The 6000-nt window shown below is 46.4% G+C and overlaps 1 protein-coding gene across 1 annotated transcript in view; it reads right to left on the bottom strand.

Annotated features, from left to right (window-relative positions):
• Positions 1 to 1172: 1172 nt before the first annotated feature.
• MTHFD1L (methylenetetrahydrofolate dehydrogenase (NADP+ dependent) 1 like) overlaps positions 1173 to 6000 on the bottom strand; it is a 169098-nt gene continuing 164270 nt past the window's right edge. The window contains exon 28 of the mRNA XM_037049648.1: positions 1173 to 1480. The gene's annotated coding sequence lies outside the window, so the exon portion shown is untranslated. The remainder of the gene's footprint in view (positions 1481 to 6000) is intronic.

The following is a 6000-nucleotide window of genomic DNA, read 5'->3' as shown; positions in this document are numbered from 1 at the left end:
AATCCTTACTTTACTGTTAAACACTTCAAAACTTGAAAATAAAATTTTTAAATGGTACCGGAAATAATAAACACTCAAATAGCAAAAGGCAACTGCTTAAAAACAACCAATTCACAAGAAAGACTGCTTGCTGAGTGCATATAGAAAGCACACCTTTCCCATGAACCTTATGATCCTCAAACAGAATTATATACAAAAAAATACTAGTTTGCTGTATCTCTGGAGAGGTGTACTCCCAAAGAAAAGGCAGGAACGGGGCGGGGTACACTTCAGAAACAGCCAGCAGAACTATTCACGACGGTCGCTGTGCGGGGAGGCTTTTCAGTTAGTACACAGTGGTTTGGAACACATTAAACGGGGCATAAAGACACATTACAGGCAGAGGCACGAGCAGGCAGGTCGCTGCAGGGCGCCGGACAAGAGCACCCAGGAAGGAGCCGGGCGAGGGCTCCTGCAGGATGTGACCGGGGGCTTGCAGATATTTATGGTGACCGCTGCACTTCCACTGCTCAGAGGACAATCGCGGCCTGTTTGCTCCTGAATCCTTGGTTTTGTCTTAACTTTTATATAATTTTATATTACTGTAGGAACAAATGGGAACAAGGAAGGGTCAGAAACACCCAGGAGCGGGTGGGGGGGGGGCGGAAGGNAACACCCAGGAGGGGGGGGGGGGGGGGGGGCGGAAGGCCACAGCCCGTGCTTGACTGCAAAGTAAGGGGCGGACAAAAGGAGGAACATTTGCCGGCACCTGACTTTAAGAGGCGCTCTAAGGGCCCTTGTGATGTGTTTCTCGGTGGAAGAAACTAGCATAAATCCTTCAGTTTGGGGTACGTGATGTGAATTTCACTGGCACTGAAAAAGAGCTCTGGATATGAAGTGCACTTTGTTCCAAAGGATATGACAACTCTCCAATAGTCGGAAGATTTCACAATTGACCAGCTATTTCTCTGTGTGTGTGTGTGTGTGTGTGTGTGTTATTTTTCCCTTGTTATGTTTATAAAGCTCTGGTTGCAGTCGCAGTTTTCCAGGAAACTGGGGTCAGGTAACAACCCCAACATGAACAGTCAGTAACCTCTGGAGAGAGGGGTTTTACCGGGCGCTGAAAACTTGCCGCTTGGTTTTCTCAATACATACATGTTTTTGGTTCAAAGACAAAACAGAAAACTCCAGGGTGAGAAAACGTCACCTTTCAGTTCATACGCTTTTAATTGCATGGTCCCCATACAATAAACGTTCTCAAGTGTAAGCAGTGGGGAATAATGTAAACTCTGCAGAAACTGAGAATAAATTAGTTTCTTTCAAACTTGGTGGAGGTCCTTTGACTGAACACTATGCTCGACTGCAAACAGAATCTGTCCTGAAGGAAGAAATCTTTGGCCTATTCCACCATTTCTCCAGCATTGCGTAACGGGTAGATTTCAAATTCACTTTCTTCTCCAACTTAGGCCAAAAGGCAAGGGGTAGTTTGAGTTTCAGGAGCCTGAAAAACAGAAAGAAACGTGACAGTGGTTTAAGAACAGCTTTCCCCCCTGGTATTCATCTTTGATAGCTCTAAAGTTGAGACCAAAAGGAAATTCAAGGGCAGATTGAGCGAGTCCATTCACAGGACAGGGCTGAGATTGTTTTTTGCAATGATTTTACTTAGGAGCAGTGGAGAATCTGATTCTGCAGCACGGCGACCAAACGGTCTCAATGTCCTAAAAGATTTACTTGGGGACTGCGGCAGAATCGCCACAACTCCTAAACCTGGGATCCCTGGTCTCCAGGACCCTGTGGAGTGAGCAGGTTCAGGATTTTAGATGAGATATCCCGCAGCCTTTGATTTTAGTTTCTCTCTTACAGCAGGCACAGAACACAAGCTCTGAAAAATCATTTAGGATAAAAATGGAAGTGAGTAGACCAAGTGAGCGCTTAGGCATCCTCTCAAAGGCTATTAAGGCTTTCTGCCTCTGTTGAATCCAGTCATGTTTTAGAAAGAGAAGGGATTGCACTATATTTAAAATAGAACAAACAAAACACCCAAGTTTCAGGAAAAATAAAATGTGTTCACCACTCCAGAAGACATTTACCTAGTGGGCCATGAGTTCAAGCTCGGCCGGGACACACCGAGTCGGCCTCCCACAGAGGAGGGAGGGGCCTGGGGCCAGCGGGGTCACAAGCCGGTGATGATGACAAGGGGCTGCAGATGCTCCCCTAGTGTCTGACCCTAATCAGGGGCATAATACACACGAATGAAAAGAGAATGCTGTAGATGTTGGGTAGAAAGTGTGTCTGGTGCAGACCTACCCCTCTGCTCAGGGGACAAGACCAGCCTCACCTTGGTAAGGCTCAGGGACTCTTGCGGGGGAAGAGAGAAGGTGGGGGCTTATGGGAAAGGAGGGTGGGCTCCGCGGCTGGAGACCACTTGAGGCACAACAAGGCCTTCCATCCCCGGAGGCCAGTGTGTGTATCTGAGGGCAGGTGATCAGCCATGTAACAAACTCTGTAGCCCCTGGAGTTGTGTTTAAAGGGGCTCCAAGTCTGTGGTTTCATGTTTTACGAGGACTCAGAGTTGGGCAGAAGTATATAGTCTGATTATAGATTAAAAAAAAACAACCCACGGGTGTAATAGACAAGGCGAGAATGTGAAAATGAATCAGTATATTGTTTATTCAGTGGAAGAAAAACATTTTGAGAAGTTTATTCAGTGGGCAAGTATTTTGGAAGATGGAATATATAAAACACTTTACCTTGGTATGGGAATAATAAGAAATCTAAAAGTGTCCAGATGCATGGAAGAGGAAGAGGAAGAGGAAGAGGAAGAGGCGAAGTGACTGATCAGAGAGTCAGGGATTGAAGGGACACGGCCACAGCTCCAGGAGTCCCCGTGGCCACCAGAAGTGGCAGGAGGCAAGGGGTGGATTCTGGAGAGTTGGGGGGGGGCCCATCTCTGCCTGACTGCAGAACACTAATTCCGACGCCAGACTCTGAGCCTCTAGAACTGTGAGAGAACAAACGTCCGGTGTTTTATGCCACCCAGTAGTTTGTAACTGCAGCCACAAAGTATCTATCTTTAGGGGACGGGAGGGTTTGCTCTCTCTCTCCTCTGCTAAACAAAGAAACATTCATTTTATTACCCTTAGAGTATTAGTAATAACACTTGGCTCTTGACCTCTCTTTGCTAAGGATAATAATTTAATCGTTCCCATTGTTGAATAACAGAGGTTGAAGTCACTACCAAAGTGACTTTAAAATAAAACAAATAGTCAACCTCAACAGGATTGGCAAAGTTGATGGTGACTATCTTCTTTAAAACTAGAAAGTGAATAATTTAATTTTAAAAGTTTTTTATCCTCACCCAAGGACATGCTTACTGATTTTAGAGAGAGAGGAAAGGAGGGAGAGAGAGAAAGAGAGAAACAACGATCAGTTGCCTCTTGTAAGTGCCCCAGTTGGGGACCCACAACCTAGGCATGGGCCCTGACCAGGAATCAAACCCATGACACTTTTGTTTATGGGAAGATCCTTCATCCAACTGAGCCACATGGCCAGGGCAAAAGGGAATAACTTAGAGTCATTTACATCATGAGGTTCTCCTGAGATCTGATTTAAATCAGGGAGAGTTTAGTCTACGAACTTCTCTTATTAGAAGTGGAACTGCATGGGAGGTACTGGGTACTTTCTCAACAGCTTCAATTCAGGCAGAATGTCTTTTGCAGTGGAAGAATTTCAAGTTCACAGCATTTAGTTATGACTTCCCCTATACCATGCAGGTTCGGGGTTTTCTTAACCTACTAGTAGATTATAACTAATGTCTTAATGGAGCTTTTTCTGATGTTTTTCTTGATCATTTCTTCTATTTTTGATGTACAGATTTCCTTATTAGGAAAATTCTATCTTTCCTGAGTTTTCTGAAATATTATTTTCCTTGCCTTACATTTTCTAAAAATAAAAGACAATTAGTTTCTCCCCAACTCCTAAAAAAAAGTGTCCAGAAAAAAAGTGTCCTTCCTATCATTGAAAGGAAATTAATAGTTTCACAACTGCTAAGCTTTAATACATTCCATTTCAGTTAAGAAACATTTACTTATTACTATCTTTTTAGATGCCAATGAGACGTTAAAGGTGTCATTGTTAGACTTAATTATCACTATCATTTACTTCAGTCACTTGGGCTTCCAGCCTCTGCCTGGAAATGGGGAAGAAGAGGGACACGCTCCCCTGTGAGGACGGCTCGGCAGTGAACTGGGGACCCGGGCCTGGGAGCGCCATGACGTGGACCAATTTTTGAGCTGCTTCTTGAAAAGAGTTTCAAGACCAAAACCACAGAGCCCAGGTGCTCCCCCCAGGAACCCCCAAATCCTGTGGTTTGCAGCTTGGGGATAAAAGACCCTGTTCCTAGAGGGCTGCGGGCAGACAGCCCACTGAAGACCAATGGATGACTATGAAATATCATTGAAAACTTCTGCACTAAAGGAGGTTTAGGGGAAAACGAGCTGGTATTATACTTGTTTTCTCATGTGCAGTTCAAGAAAAATAATTCCCGGGTAAGTAACCAACATTTACAGCAGGACCAGAGTCAACCGGATTCCGTGGTGAACGCGAAGCTCCACCCCAGGATGAAGTGGAGTGTCTGAACTCCTCAGGGACTCCGCCAGAGTCCTCCCTGTTCATCTGTATGCTGCCAAGGCTCAAAACACAATGCAGGTGCAGAAGGAGACCCACAGCGGGGACAGAGTCACCCTCCCTCAATCCAATCATCCTCAGACAAAGGACGGCAGTACAGTTGCAGGATCAGTTTCACTGGGACAAACACCTGACTTTAATTAGTTCTATTTGGTGACATCCAAAAGAATGAATCATGCCCCGATTGCAACACTAGTGAATACACTACAGGGAAGCCTTGGAAAGAAGGAGAAAGGGCTCGAATTCTGGGGATTTCCTGGCACCTCCTGTTCATGCTAAGTCTCACACAATTTCCTAGAGGGTGAGGTAAGCAGGAAGGAAAGGAAGTCATCGCTGACCCAGTGCAGTCTTCCACGTGGGACGTGCCTGTGACGTGTCCCGCTGAGTGTACAGAACTCTCGGGAGTCTGACGACTCTGTGAGTGAGGCACCCGACCGGATACTTCCTCTTCCGATGCCCAAATTTGCCCAGATTGCCTGTCATTCAAGCTCGAACATTTTTATCTTAGGCATTTTTAATAGCCACAGACCTTTGACCGCTGGTGGATGGGGTCCCTGGTGGCCGTATGGGAGAGGCCACAGGAAACAGAAAGAATGCTGCGGGACCACGGTATCGAGGAGTCCCTGGGAAGGAATGTGTGCTTTGTATACGGTGGTTTTATCTGATGACACCGGATCCACTTTCAGTTGTTCCAGCAAGGTCAAGTGATGGATACTGAACCGCTGCCCACCACGCCTAGACCAGGACTTGGCAGCTCACAAAGGAGAAGAAAGCCTTGGACAAGTGAATGGGAAAGTGCCCTTCAACCACGGAGTTAAGGAAGAGAGAGCCCTATTATACTGTGACTACAAAGGACTGTGACAAAGTCATAGCTCTTATTACCCAAATAATTATCTTTTGTTGTAAAAAAATCACCTGGTTATCCCCAAATTATAGATCTGTTCCAATAGCTGGTTATCATCTTCCAGGAAGGGCTGAAGTTCCTTTACCCCATGACTGAAATGAAAAGGCCGGCCTTTGGTTTGGGGCTCAAAGGGTGGGGCGAGACCGAGAGTAAGCAGACCCGGGCTGAGTCTTGGCTCTTGCACCTACTAGCTGTGCAACTTGAGCAAGTTGTTGGCCCCTCTGTCCAAAGTCCTCACAGCTCTGAAATAACACGACCCACCTCACTGGGTGGTGCCAGCATGACATGTGATAGGGGATGCAAAGTAACGAGACAGGCTGAGCCACGGAAGGCAGCTCCGCAGCCCCGTGGATCGGGCCGTCCCTCATCCGCCCCCCTCAGTGGCCACAGAGCAAGGGCCTAACCCGGTGGGACAGCACCTGCTGCCACAA

This window comes from Sturnira hondurensis, unplaced genomic scaffold (assembly GCF_014824575.4).
Source record: "Sturnira hondurensis isolate 20B ecotype Veracruz unplaced genomic scaffold, ASM1482457v3 Scaffold0000167, whole genome shotgun sequence".
NCBI lineage: Eukaryota > Metazoa > Chordata > Mammalia > Chiroptera > Phyllostomidae > Sturnira > Sturnira hondurensis.
Note: the sequence above shows the minus strand (reverse complement) of the source record. Positions and strands in the feature narration are given on the sequence as shown.